Consider the following 15224-nt stretch of genomic DNA (forward strand, 5'->3'; position numbering starts at 1 on the left):
ACTCCCTGGACAGCCCATTCCAGTGCCAATCACTCTCTCTGCCAACAACTTCCTCTTAACATCCAGCCTAGACCTCCCCTGGCACAGCTTGGGACTGTGTCCCCTTCTTCTGTCGCTGCTTGCCTGGCAGAAGAGCCCAACCCCACCTGGCTGCAGCCTCCCTGCAGGTTTTTGTAGACAGCAATGTGATGCAGAAAATGGCAGACAGGTGGCAGGGAGTTTGCTGTGGATTTCTGCTCAACTTGGAGCTTTGTTTGATCCCCCCCCAGTGATTCAGCACTGGGTTCAATTGCGCTCCACTAAAATGTTGATTTTCCTGATCTGATGAGAAACATTTAAATTTGATCTGCTTACCTTTTTTTTGGTTTTGTTGGTGTTTCCTACTGTCTTTAATTAGTGTTTTCATTTGAATAAGTGGTGCTGAGTGATGGCAGATGAATTGCAAGCTCAAAGAAACCTGATCTAGAAGTAAATGAAGATTCTTCCTGGACTTCCAGGCTGCACCTGTGCATCGTGTAATACTCTGCTTTCAACCATGAATATTTGCCTGTGTCTGGTATTGTGGGCTGGAGACAGAGGAGCTCTACAGGGATATGGAATCACTGAGCAGTAGGAATTGGAAGGGACCTCTGGGGATCTTTAGTCCAAGCCCCCTGATGAAGCGTGCTCACCCACAGCAGGATGTCCCAGGACTGTGTCCAGCTGGACTTGGCAACTGTTTAGAGGAGACTCCACAACCTCTTTGGGCAGCCTGCTTCAGGATTCCGACACCCTCACAGGAAAGAGGTGTTTATTTATGTTTAGGTGAAACCTTCTGCCTGCCAGTTTGTGCACACTGCCCCTTGTTCTGTTGCTGGGCACCTCTGGAAAGAGTCTGTCCCCATCCTCTTGACAGTCCTGGGCTCCTCAATTCGAGAGAGATGTTGAAGTACTGGAATGTGTCCAGAGAAGGGCAATGAAGCTGGTGAGGGGCCTGAAGCACAGCCCTGTGAGGAGAGGCTGAGGGAGCTGGGGGTGTGCAGCCCACAGAAGTGGAGGCTCAGAGCTGACCTCATTGCTGTCTACAACTACTTGAAGGGAGGTTATGGCCAGGTGGGGTTGGGCTCTGCTGCCAGGCAAGCAGCAACAAAAGAAGGGGACAGAGTCTCAGGTTGTGCCAGGGGAAGTCCAGGCTGGTTGTTAGGAGGAAGTTGTTGGCAGAGAGAGTGATTTGCATTGGAATGGGCTGCCCAGGGAGGTGGTGGAGTCACCATCCCTGGAGGTGTGGAAGCAAAGCCTGGCTGAGGCACTTAGTGCCATGGTCTGGTTGATTGGCTAGGGCTCGGTGCTAGGTTGGCCTGGATGATCTTGGAGGTCTCTTTCAACCTGGTTGCTTCTATGATCTAGGACAATTGACCTTTCAGTATTAATCAGCATTGAGAAGATGCCCACCAAGGTGGAACAGCAGTGGTCAAAAGCAGCAGGGTCTTGCATGCTCCTCTCCTGTCAGAGCTTTCTAATGTGCTGCAGGCAGTGATTGATGATTAATTTTCTAAGCCCATGTTTGCATTTTCTATCCAGTATCTCTTCTTTCAATTCTGTTTAATAAAAAACTCTACAGAAGCACAATGCCCCCATACTGTTACTGCAGTGTTCTCCCTGTGAAACCAAACCTCCAGTCAAGAAATGGATAATTAAGACTCCATTTACTATCTGTAGCATAGCAGTAATCATACTTAACAGGGCTGGCCTGAAGGTAGGTAAAACAGGCAGGCAGCTATCTACCCAGCCTAGCTGGAGGCATCAGAAAAAAAGCACGTTTGTTGCAATGAAACATTTATTGTTCATTAAAGTTAACAGTTTTCTTTTAAAATTGACACTTAATCTGATTTTCTTGGCATTTTATTGGGCAGGTAGGATGATAACAGGGAGCTGACTGAAGAAATTGCTGATCTTCCCCGGGAAACCAGACTGAAGCCCTTGATGAGATAAAGTGTGTGGGCAAATATGAGACTTCTCCATGTAAACAGAAATGTTTGGAGTCTCAAATCTAATTCCTGCTGGAACTGTAATTTTGTGATTGGTGCCAGTAAATGGGTAGCTTTTAAAGGTTGTTGCTAACTACTTTTTGCCACAAGAGGGAAAATGAATGAAGAGTTTGGTAGAAGAAACACTCTAATAAAGGCAAAGCAGTGACAAAGTACGGCTGGATGAAGCATGAGTGATGTGGATCACACTGTGAATTGAGATTCAGAAGACTCTGCTTGTATAGTGCAAGGGCATTAAACATGTTTGTAGAACAAACCAGGTTTGAACTCTGCATGTTTGGAGCTGAAATTCGTGTATTTCTTTCTGACTTTTTTTCTGTTACTGTCCCTTGTGGAAGGAAGGAGGGGAAAACAGAGTTGCTTTTCTGGTGCTTCAGACAGAGTTACACTGGTAGGACAGGATGTGGTGTAACAATCTCCACTGTCGAGCAGCCTGTTGCTGGCTTTGCAGGAGCTTTTCCCAACAGTGAGCATTAAACAGTGTGGCCAGGAAGTCAAGAGTGTGGCCAGTAGGATGAGGGAGGTTCTTCTGCCCCTGTACTCACCACTGCTCAGGCCACACCTTGAGTGCTGTGTCCAGTTCTGGGCCCCTCAATTCAAGAGAGATGTTGAGGTGCTGAAAGGTGTCCTCAGGAGGGCAACAAGGCTGGGGAGGGGCCTGGAGCACAGCCCTGTGAAGAGAGGCTGAGGGAGCTGGGGGTGTGCAGCCTGGAGAAGAGGAGGCTCAGGGCAGAGCTCATTGCTGTCTACAACTACCTGAAGGGAGGTTTTAGCCATGTGGGGTTGGTCTCTTCTGCCAGGCAAGCAGCAACAGAACAAGGGGACACAGTCTGAAGTTGTGGCAGGGGAGGTCTAGGCTGGATGTTAGGAGGAAGTTGTTGGCAGAGAGAGTGATTGGCATTGGAATGGGCTGCCCAGGGAGGTGGTGGAGTCTCTGTGCCTGGAAGTGTTGAAGCAAAGCCTGGCTGGGGCACTTAGTGCCATGGTCTGGTTGATTGGACAGGGCTGGGTGCTAGGTTGGACTGGATGAGCCTGGAGGTCTCTTCCAACCTGCTTGTTTCTATGATTCAAGGGAGGTTCTCTTCCCCCCTCTGCCTTAGTGAGGACACATCTGGAGTATTATGTCTAGTTTGGGGCTCCCCAGTTGAAAAGAGACAGGGAACTGCAGGAGAGAGTCGGCAGAGGCTACAAAGATGCTGAGGGGATTGAAGCTGAGAGACTTGGTGCTGCTTAGCCTGGAGAAGAGCGGCCTAAGAGAGGATCCTCTCTATGCTGGTCAATATCTGAAAGCTTGTTGTCAAGAGAATGGAGCTATATTCTTTTCAGTAGTGCCCACTGACAGGGCAAGGGACAGTGGCCACAAACCAAAACAGAGGAAGTTCCACCTAAATATAAGGAGAACCTTAACTTGCTGTGTAGGTGGTGGAGCCCTCTAGAAGGTGGCCCAGAGAGGTTGCAGAGTCTCCTTCTCTGGAGAGATTCCAAACTCACATGGACGTTGTGGCCCTGAACAACCTCCTCTGGGTGACTCTGCTTTAGCAGAGGGGTTAGACTGAATGATCTCCAGATGTCCCTTGTAATCCCCACCATGCTGGGATTGTGGTAATGTCACAGGAGGTCCCAGGGTAAGAAGAACATTTCTTTGTATCTGCCCTTGTGGCTGGTCTCAGTTTGCTCTGAGGTGGTTGATAGAGGGACTGAGTGAAGAACCTGTTGTGCATTTCATTGACGTCACAGCTGACTTTGGAGTGGTTTATTGGAGCATTTAAGCTGTGCCCATTTGTGGGAGCATGAGTGTTACACAGAATAAAGATTAATCAGTCTGCTCTGTGCTTTCTGTGGTGCTGGGAGCCATGATATTAAATCTCCTTCTGGGGCTGGAGTGTGTTTGAAGCTCAAAAATAGCACACTAGGAGGGGAAGTGAATTGCTTCTTAGTTTTGCAGCTGGACATCTCTCTGGAGCACTTCTCTACTCTTGTAGTTATCTCTTGTGCTGCATGATATGTGGTACAGTGCTGCTTTTGAATAGCTTAGTAAACATTGTGTCCTTTTGCTTCGTGGCAGTGAAGGAAATATATTAGCTGATGAAGAAATTATGGCTTGTTTTCCATCCTTTCACATCTACCTGGGTTTTCTTCTGTTGTTTCAATGCTGGAGTGTTTGTGTTTTTATACTTGCTGCTCAGATGAATGCATCACACCGTAGGAGTAAATGTACAGAGATGATGAGATGGTGTAGTAATTCTGCAGTTCAGGCACCTGCATGTCTTGGCTAGGTCTATGAAAAACATTAGTTTGGCAAAACACAAGAAGTAGCCAAGGTTACATCCATAGTGTGAGAGGAACTTGTTATATAGTGTGTGGGGAGTCTGCTGGTCTTAGTTTTTCCTAACGATGGATTAAATGATCCTTAGAGACAGTTTCTTCTATCTCAGCCTAATGTGTTGCATTTTCATGGTCATTAAGCTTGGAAAAGACCTCCAAGATCAAGACTAACCTTTAACCCAGCACTGCCAGGTCACCTCTAGACCATGTCCCCTGGCACAACCCTGCCTACATGGCTTTTAAAGACCCTCCAGGGATGGGCACTCCACCACTGCCCCAGGCAGCCTGTACCAGGGTTTTACAACTCTTCTAGAGAGCAAATTATTCCTTGTGTCCAGCCTAAACATTCCCTGGTGTGACTTGAGGGTGTTTTCTCTCATCCCGTCATTTAGTACCTGAGAGAAGAAACTGCCCCCCCACCTGTCTCCAGCCTTCTTTTGGGTACCTGTAGAGAGCAAGAAGGTCTCCCCTCAACCTGTTCTCCAAGCTAAGCATTCTTAGTTCCCTCAGCTTCTCCTCACAAGACCTGTTCTCCAAACCCTTCACCAGCTTTGTTACCCTTCTCTGGGCAGGCTCCAGCACCTCGATGTCCTTGGAGTGGAGGCCCCAAAACTGCAGCCAGTGTCTGTGGTGTGGCATCACCAGTGCCAGAGTACAGGAGGACAATCTCTGCCTAGTCCTGCTGGCCGCAGCATCGCTCATCCAAGGCAGGATGCTGTTGGCCCTCTCGGCCATGTGGGTTACATGCTGGCTTGTCTTCAGGTGCTGTGTGCATGTCTCAGAGCTTCTTTGTGTTTTACTGAGAGGAGCTTTTCATTTTGCTGCTCAGAGGAAAATGGTGAGACTGAGGCCTGGGAGGAAAGGCAAGTTTTGATTACTTGACTGAGTTTTCCAGCTGCTTCTAAATCCAGTGTTGGGCATTTATAGGTGTGCATCCATAAGTCAGGAATCTTTTCTCCCAGTGTTTTGATTTGCTCTGGGTTTTTTGATGGCTGCAGTCTGAACTGGATATGGTATAGTGGTTGCCCTTGTAGAGTTAGGTGTTTGGACTTGATCATCTTGAAGGCCTTTTCCAACCGTTGTGGTTCTGTGATTATGGCTGCTTTAAAGCAACAGGTGAGAGTAGGTTCAAACATGGTTTTGGTCCTAGTTGGGTCAGTGTAGCCAGGTGGGGTTGGTCCTTCTGCCAGGCAACCAGCAATAGAACAAGGGGACACAGTCTCAAGTTGTGCTAGGGGAGGTCTAGGCTGGATATTAGGAAGAAGTTGTTGGCAGGGAGAGTGATTGGCATTGGAATGGGCTGCCCAGGGAGGTGGTGGAGTCACTGTGGCTGGAGGTGTTGAATCCAAGCTTGGATGAGACACTTAGTGCCATGGTCTAGATGCCTGGAAAGGGCTGGGTGCTAGGTTGGACTGGGTGATCTTGGAGGTCTCTTCCAACCTGGTTGATTCTGTGAGTCTATGATTTTATGATATGTACTCAAAATGAAAAAGCAAAGATAAAATTTCCCATATTTTAGTTTGTTTCTTATGTTTTAGACACACTTTGGAAGAGACCTGAGCTGTTCCTTTAGTGTGTGCTTTTGAAGCTGTGAAGTTTGTTCATCTTTCTAGAAAGCTCGAGCCTCTTGCAACAGTGGTAGAGAACAGTTGCATTTCATCAGTGTGAGTACATTTCTTCTGTATTTACCTTTGGAAACCACATATTCCTGTCTTCATGAGCTGTGTATCAAGGGGTTTCAGGTGTCCTGTGGAATGACAGTGCTTCATGACTGCTGTAGAAGTCCTTGTGCTAGTTACTTGAGCTGGATACTAGAAAGTGGAGATGAAAAGTGCTGTGATCTGCAGATCAAATGGATAGTCCCAGTGGACTATTTTTATTGAACTGATTATGCTGTGAATTCAGTGACCTCAGGGGAAGGTTTGTTTTTGTGGTGTGGTTTTTTTTTTCTGATGCATTGGGTTGGGTTGTGTTTGTGTGTGAAATGTGCTGTTGTCTTGGTATGAGCCAGAACAGAACTAACTCTGGTCAGTGATTGGACTTCTCAGCTCAGGCTCTCCTCAGGAGCTGCACTTGCTGAAGCTCAGGGCAGGTTTGCACAGACAGTGGCTGCTTCTGGCAGTGACAGTGCTGATGGTGCAGCTGCCAAGGGCTGGGCTGCAGAAAGGCTCTTGCTTAGACTTGCTACTGTGCACACCAAGGGCACTGCTACATCTTGTGTCCCATGTTGGCATGTGTAAAGTCAGAGATGGCACCTGCAGGGAGGAGTGGATAGGACAGGTGACCCTAAGCTGACCAGCAGGTGATCCCATCACATGATGCCACCTTCAGTCAAAAGCTGAGAGATCACCAGGGTCAAGCCTCTTCTGCAGTGGCTGCTCTTTGAGGAGGACTCTGTCCATTCTCCCTCTGATCTTGATACACGAGTTTCTTAATGCAGTTCTGAAGTCCAAATGCTGAATCTGGTTCCTGTCTACTGCTGTGTCCATTCTGGGACTTCCCCAGTCCCTGCCCCCAGCATCAGTAGTGATGTCATTGCCATCCGGAGGCTGGGTTCAATATTGGTTTGTATCTGTTTGTACCTAAGTGCCTCAGCCAGGTTTTGCTTGAATGCCTCCAGGGACGGTGACTCCACCACCTCCCTGGGCAGCCCATTCCAATGTCAATCACTCTCTCTTGCTCCTAACTTCCTCCTAACATCCAGCCTAGACCTCCCCTGCCACAACTTCAGACTGTGTCCCCTTGTTCTGTTGCTGCTTGCTTGGCAGAAGAGATCAACCCCACCTGGCTGCAACCTCCCTTCAAGTAGTTGTAGACAGCAATGAGCTCTGCCCTGAGCCTCCTCTTCTGCAGGCTGCACACCCCCAGCTCCCTCAGCCTCTCCTCACAGGGCTGTGCTCCAGGCCCCTCACCAGCTACCTTGCCCTTCTCTGGACACCTTCCAGCACCTCAACACCTCTCTTGAATTGAGGAGCCCAGAACTGGACACAGCACTCAAGGTATTACTCCCTTTCTGTTCTCTTTGGGAAGACACAGGGGGTCCTAGAGAGCCCCTGTTTAGGGGCCAGCCCAGCTCCTAGACACAGAGCTGTGCACCCCACAATAAAATGATTTAAGGGTTGTGTCTAATCATCTTCTGCTTCATCCTATCTTCCACATGTGGCAGTGACTCCAGTGAATGAAGTGCTTTGCATTTGTGTAATGTGTATTTTTAACTATGTAAAATCACAAGTCAATGAGATTTGACTCAATGAATTAGTTTTACTGTAGCATAAAAATGTCTCTTAACATCCACTCGGAATTATTCTAATCCTATTGAGCTCTTGCTAATGAGACAGACAGATGCAGCCATCCAGCTGCCAAGCACAAATGACAGGTGTCTTACAGGGGAGGTAGATTCTCATTTAGAGAAATAAAGGTGAAGAAAAAAACAAACCCAAACCTGCTGAGGGAACCTACCTGAGATCCCCACTGAGTTCATAACCCGCATGTGGTTGGTATCTGAATTGACATTCCTTCTATGCGTCCTTTGTTTTGAATGCTTTTGGTGGAGCCCTCAAAGCTAATGTATATTTATCACTCTTTTATAATCCTCTCCTGTTTTGTAATTCCCCCTTCAAAGTTCTTCAGCAAAGTTCCCTTCCCAAACAGTTTTGATCCTTTCTAGTTGGCAAACAGCGTGTTGACTTTGCTCCTTCCTCGCCACACATTTTAATAGCGCTGAACCGAGCAAAGATGCCCTTGGCTTACTTTTCTGCAGCGTTAGCAGGAACATGTCTAATCTCAGGAATATTAAGTATTCCTTGCTTAGCTGAGTTTTGGTGCAGAGTGAGAAAGGACTCCTGCATCAAGGGGCTTAGGTAGGAAATTCAGTTGTTCAAGGTAATGTGTCAGATTCCGAGTGGCATCACTCCTTTTTGCAGTTCCAGATGCTGTTAGACTTCAAACGTTGCTGTTTTGAAGTAAGAAAATGGATGGTAATGAAGTAGTGGATTATAGAGAAGGTGGTGAGTTAGGGTTGGTTTAAGCTGGTGAGGACTTATCTGGACTAATGGGGACAGGAGAACATGAGGACAAGGGTCTTAGTGGTGGTCATAAGCAGTTGTATATATTCGTCTTGCATTCTCGGTGACATCGCACAATTGCTTCTGACATTTTGGCTTGGAACAATTTGTATCTTGCTGATTGCATCTGGTAAAGATTTGCTTTTGTCTGGCTGCTCTTTGGTTCTTTAGTGCCAGAAGATTGTGTTGCCCAGGGGTCAGGACTGGGTCCAATCTTATTCAACATCTTCATCATTACCTGGGTGAAGGGAGAGAGTGGCACCTCAGTGAGTCTGATGATGCCAAACTGGGAGGAGTGGCTGCCATCCCATCAGGCTGTGCTGGGATTCAGTGAAACTTGGACAGCCTGGAGAGTTGGACAGAGGGAAACATGGTCAGGTTCAACAAGGGCAGGTCCTGCAGCTGGAGAGGCATGATCCCCTGCACCAGTACAGGTAAGGGGGTTGACCTGCTGGAAAACAGCTCTGTGGAGGACTCAAGAGTGCTAGTGTCAGCAGCTTCGCCATGACCCAGCAATGTGTCCTCAAGGCAAAGAAGGCCCATGGTCTCCTGGGGTGTATGAAGAAGAGTGTGGCCAGCAGGCTGGGGGAGGTTGTCCTCCCCCTCTACCCTAGTGAGACGACATCCAGAGTGTTGTGTCTACTTCTGGGTTCCCCATTATCAGGGAGATGGGGAACTTCTGCACAGAGCCCGGCAAAGGACAAGGGGCAATGGACACAAATTGGAACTCAGGAGGTTGCATCTGAACTTAAGCAAATTATTTCCTGTGAGGGTGCTGGAGCAGGCTGCCCAAAGAGGTTGTAGAGTCTCCTTCTCTGAAGAGATTCCAAACTTACCTGGCCATTGTGGTCCTGGGCAACCTGCTCTGGGTGACCCTGCTTTAGCAGGGAGATTGGACCAGATGATCTACTTAGGCCCCTTACCATACTGAGATTTGGTGTGGTGATTGTGGGTTGAGAGCCCATCCCTGGAGGTGTTGAAGCAAAGCCTGGCTGAGGCACTTAGTGCCGTGGTCTGGTTGACTGGCCAGGGCTGGCTGCTAGGTTGGACTGGATGATGTTGGAGGTCTCTTCCAACCTGGTTGATTCTATGATTTTATGGGGTCTTGGGAGCCGAGACTGTTTAAGAAGGGGTGTGGTGCTCAGCCAGGTGGGCTGCTTTCTGTTTAAGAAGGGGTGTGGTGCTCAGCCAGGTGGGCTGCTTTCTGTTTAAGAAGGTGTATGGTGCTCAGCCAGGTGGGCTGCTTTTTCCCCTCCACCGAAGCATCTTGATTCTGCTGAAGGTGGCAGCAAATGTCTATTATACCGAAGCAAAGAGCCAAGTCACAACCAAAATTGATGCTTCTAGTTAGACGTGGTCTTTATTTCAGTAGGAATAAGTCTGTGGTATCTCTCAGAGACTTCTGATTTGCAGCTCCTCTAGTTGTGTCCTGCTTTTGACGTGGTTGTGACCTCTCTCTCAGGCTTCATAAACATCTCTGTTTTCCCTGTGCAAATGTCAAGTGTTTTTAGCAATAAGTATTTTTCCCACAAGAGAGCAAGTTTAAACTGAATTGCAAGGGCAAAAACAACCAGGCAGTACAATTTCTATGTGCTTAAAAACTACAGCTGGGTCTCAAAGTTACCAGGAAGCCTAAGCTGGGCAGGAAGTTTCTGAAGCATTGGAAGTGTGTGATCTTCTCTGACGTTCATGATGCAGCCTTGGGGAAGGGACCTTGGAGCTGTCGTAGCAAACTGCTGCCATTGCAGATGGATTCAAGTGAGCGCTTCAACAGCTTTGGCAAACTGAAGAGTTCTGAAACTGAGTTTTGCTTAATTAGAACTAAACTTTTCTAGTATGTGACACAGGCTGGTTTGGTTCTACTTCTACCTTGTCTGCAGCAATCCATGCTTCTCCTGCAATCTATAATGCAGGTTGGGGAAAATCAATGTTTTCTTCAACTACTGAGACAAGCAATACCATTCAGCTTCAAACTCAAAGGTGTCAATTCCTAAGGACACACCTTTGTGGCTGGTATAACTGTGCTGAAGTGCATTACTCTAGCAAAAACAATGTTTGTTACAAAGCAAGCAGGTTCTTCTTTGAGAGCTCTTAACAGGGGAATATTTACTGCCAAATGTGTTTCTGTAGATGCTTTCTACTCGTCTACTACTGCAGCATGAGCCCATACTTCACTGTATCAAGTGTTGTGTGCTCAGTCAGGTTTGGAAAGGACCACAAGGATTAGCCAGTTCCAACCCCTCTGCCATGGGCAGGGACACCCTACCCTAGATCAGGCTGGCCACAGCCTCAGCCAGCCTGGCTTTAAACCCCTCCAGCCATGAGGCCTCAACTGCCCATTTCAGGCTCTAAACACTTTCATGCTGAACAACTTTTTTCTCATGTCCACTCTGAATCTCCCCACCTCCAGCTTTGCTCCATCCCCCCTAGTCCTGTCACTCTCTGATAGCCTAAATAGTCCCTCCCCAGCTTTTTTGTAGGCCCCCTTCAGATCCTGGCAGGCCACAAGAAGGTGACCTGGAAGCCTTCTCTTCTCCAGACCAAACAGCCCCATCTCCTTCAGTCTGTGCTCACAGCAGAGCTGCTGCAGCCCTCTGAGCATCCTCGTGGCCCTGCTCTGGACATGCTCCAGCATCTCCACATCTCTCTTGTCATAGAGGCTGCAGTACTGGATGTAATACTGTTGTGCTCACTGGATGCTTACCTTGGTGTGCTAGTGCAGCTTCATACATAGTCTGAAGTGTTGTACAGAGTCACAAAATGGTGTGGGCTGGAAGCAACCTCTGAAGACAGCTAGTTCAATCCCTCTGCTAAAGCAGGGTCATCCAGAGTTGGTTGCTCAGGATTGTGTCCAGACAAGTTTGTACTTTCTCTGGAGGAGGAGGCTTCACAACCTCTCAGTGCAGCCTGCTTCAGGGCTCCAACATCCTCACAGTAGATTTTTTTTCCCCTCATGTTCAGATGAAAGCTCCTATGATCCAGTTAGTATCCTCTGCCACTTATCCTGCCACTGGGCACCACTGAGAAGTGCTCAGCCTCGTTCTTGTGACCTCCACCCTTGCTAGATTTATATGTATTGAGAAGATTCCCTCAGGCTGCCCTTCTCCAGGTTAAACAGCCCCAGGTCTCTCAGCTTTCCCTTGTGAGAGAGATGCTTCACTGCTCACTGTCTTCGCAGCACTCTATTGGACTCTGCTCAGCGGTTCCCTGTCTCTTGAACTGGAAAGCCCAGAAGTGGACCCAGTACTACATATGTGGTGGTCTTCTTAGGGCAGAGTAGAGTGGGGAAAGAACCTCCCTCAACCTGCTGGCCATTCTCTTGTTAATGCAGCCTCCTGGCTTTCTTGGCCATGAGGGCACTCTTCTGGCTCATGGTTGACTTGCTGTCCACCAGCACTCCACAGAGCTGGTGGACAGCTGAGGTCAATCCCTCACCTGTACTGGGGCAGGGTGAGACGCTACAGCTCCCTTAGCAACTTGAGGTTCCCCTCTACCCAACTCTGCAGCTTGTCCAGGAGTCACCAGATGGCAGCATGGCCTGGTGGTGTGTTAGCCATTCCCCCTCAGTTTGGTACCATCAGCAAACTCACTGAGATTCCACTCTGCCCCTTCAGTGAGGTCACTGATGAAGATGAACAAGACTTTATCTCACGTCTGCCATCAGCATTGAATTTCAGCAGTACTTCCATGGAGTCACAGCTCATTTGTGGAACCAGTGCTGTGTGTTCCCTGGGTGAGAAAGAGAAACTGGGCCACGGGGACACACATCTGCCTGCTCACCCTGTTTCACTGAAGTGCTGTTAGGTACATGACGAGTCTGTAGTTGCTACAAGCTGTGTGTAGATCACGCTCTAGTGCCAAAATGCAGACTGTAATGTGGGGATGCTGCAAGCATGATGTCACAGGTCTGTGGTAAAGGCTATAACCCTGATATCTTAATTTCAGGCTTATTTTCTCACCACTGAACTTCAGCTTGTCCTTTCCAAGTCTTCTTTTCATGATAATTAAGCACGTTGCATAGAGTGCAGATTAAGAACTGGCTGTCCAGAGGGGCTGTGGAGTCTTTACTGGAGACATTCAGAACCTGCCTGGACAGGTACCTGTGTGACCTACTGTGGCATGGGGATTGGACTAGATGGTCTTTTGAGGTCTCTTCCAACCTCTAGCATTCTGTGATTTCATTGAAAGCATGATTTAACACAGCTAAGAAGGTCTGGAAGTAGAATATGAATGTAAAAACTTGAGCAAGCATTCCTGTTTGAGCAGCTGCCATGAAGCATGCACCTTGAAATGCTACAGATTGTGTATTGGAGGAAGCTGCACTGTCAGTGCAGTGAGGAGTGGGGTCCTCATCTTGGCAAGATGCACCTCATGCTCTGTAAAATGTGCAGCTCTTGGTATTTGGGACTGGCGACAAGGGTATGAGGTGCCCATGCAAGAGTGATTTGCCCAGGGAGGTGGTGGAGTCACTGTCCCTGGAGGTGTTCAAGGAAAGACTGGATGAGGCACTTAGTGCCATGGTCTAGTTGATTGGATAGGGCTGGGTGCTAGGTTGGACTGGATGAGCTTGGAGGTCTCTTCCAGCCTGGTTGATTCTATGATGTGTATGATAAGGATCTCTTCTCTGCATTTCCATGTGTTAGCTGTTGCCCTTTTGTCACTGCCATCTGAAAGCAAACAGGAGTGTTAAAACTGCATCAGTTGTGTAGTTTGACTTATTTGGGGATTTTGCAGGATGCATTTTGACTAATTCTGCAGTCCTCCTTGGTAGCTGAGTGGGACAAGTGTGCATGTGCTCCTGTCCTCCTCTCATATTCCATATGGCAGTACAGATTTGCTTGCTCACTTGAGTTTTCTTAGCTGCTCTTTCTAGGATCATGATCCCTTGTCAAATGGCTTTTCTGTTGTTGTGTTTAAAGATGGAGTCCTTGAGTAGGTGGTGCAGCCTGTTTCTCTTTGAAAGGAAGAAAGAGTGGTGAACTGGAAATTGTGGGCATGTCTGTTGGCTTTAAGAGCAAGGGAACATTGCTTGGAAGTTATGGACATGTCTTTGTCAGCTTTGAGAGGCAAGGAGCATTTCTTGTTTCAGCTAAGTTCTTTCTTTGTAGTATTTCAATAAGAGCTTTTTGCTCCTGCTACTGTCCTAATGGTATTGAAGCACTTGGAAGAGTCTATCAAATAGTGTAACTGCTTAGCCTGGAGAAGAGGTGGCTCAGGGGAGAGAATCTCTCTCTCCACACCTGCCTGAAAGGAGGCTGGAGTGAGGTAGTAGTCAGTTTGTTCTCCCAAACAGGAAGTCACAGGATGGGGAAATGGCCTCAAGTTTAACCAAGGGAGGTTTAAGTTGAATATTAAGAACAATTTCTGCCCCAAAAGTGCTGGCAAGCTCTGGAACAGGCTGTCTGGAGCAATGGTAAAGTCACCATTCCTGAAAATGTTTGAAATACATGTAGCTGTGGTGCTGAGGGACATGGTTTAGTGATGGACTTGCAGTGTTAGGTTAATGGTTGGACTCAGTGGTCTTGAAGGTCTTTTCCAGTGATTATGTGATTCAGTGATTGTATAGGATCACAGGATGTTAGGGCTTGGAAGGGACCCAAAGACATCATCAAGTCCAACCCCCCTGCCAGAGCAGGACGATACTGTCTAACACAGATCACAGAGGAACACATCCAGACAGGCCTGGAAAGGCTCCACAGAAGGAGACTCCACAACCTTCCTGGGCAGCCTGTGCCAGTGCTCTATGACCCTTATAGGAAAGAAGTTCCCCCTTGTGTTGAGGCAGAACCTCTTTTGCTGCAACTTACACCCATTGCTCCTTGTCCTATCCCAGGCAGCAGTGAGCAGAGCCTGTCCCCCCCTCCTGGCAGCCTTCAGATACTTGTAAACATTGATCAAATCCTCTCTAAGTCTTCTCTTTTCCAGACTAAGCAGCCCCAGGTCCCTCAGCCTCTGCTCATAAGCCATGCTCTCCTGCCCCTAATCGTCCTCGTAGCTCTCTGCTGGATCCTCTCCAGCAGATCCCTGTCCCTCTTAAACTGGGGAGCCCAAAACTGAACACAGTATTCAAGGTGAGGTCTTTAGTTCTGGAGACAAATATTTGGAGGATGGTTAAAGTACTGGAACATCTGTCTTGTGAAGGAAGGCTGAAAGACCTGGGGCTGTTTACTCTGGAAGAGACAACCCAGAGATAATCTTACCAGTATTTATGAGTATCTGAACGCTGGGTGTCAGGATGACAATGATGGTCTCTTTTCAGCTGTGCCCAGTGACAGGACAAGGAACACTGGGTACAAGCTGGAATGTAGGAGGTTTGACCTCAGCATGCTTAGTGACTCCTTTACAGTAAGGGTGACAGAGCACTGAAACAGGCTTTTTAGAGAGGCTGTGTGGTCTCCTCCTTGGGAGGCTTTTGAAACCTGCTTGAACATGAACCTGTGTGACCTGCCCTAGGTGATCTGCTTTGGCAGGGTGGTCAGACTTGACAATCACTGGAGGTTCCTTTCAACCCCTACCAGTTTATGAGTCTATGACACCAGGAAGCTTCTCTCTTCTGAGCCAGTTTCATTACATTTCAACAGCTTTGTTGTAGTCTCAAACATAGATTTTAAGAGCCCCCCAATCTAAAAACCTTGCCAGATGGTGTTACTCAGAAGTTACAATAAGTTGGGGTGTGGTGGAAGTAAGAGCCTGTGACTCTATTTTCTGTGGTGCCATACATTTGAGATCTAATGGACTTGTGGAAGGCATAGATAAGCTTTTGATGGATTTCTCTACATGCTTGTAACATCCCTAGTGTACTTTCAAT

The 15224-nt window shown here is 47.8% G+C and overlaps 1 protein-coding gene across 7 annotated transcripts in view; it reads left to right on the plus strand.

Moving 5' to 3' along the window:
• Positions 1–15224, plus strand: part of EXOC4 (exocyst complex component 4) — a 500658-nt gene that overhangs the window by 13689 nt on the left and 471745 nt on the right. The gene's annotated exons all lie outside the window — the stretch shown is intronic.

This window comes from Pogoniulus pusillus, chromosome 4 (assembly GCF_015220805.1).
Source record: "Pogoniulus pusillus isolate bPogPus1 chromosome 4, bPogPus1.pri, whole genome shotgun sequence".
Classification (NCBI taxonomy): domain Eukaryota; kingdom Metazoa; phylum Chordata; class Aves; order Piciformes; family Lybiidae; genus Pogoniulus; species Pogoniulus pusillus.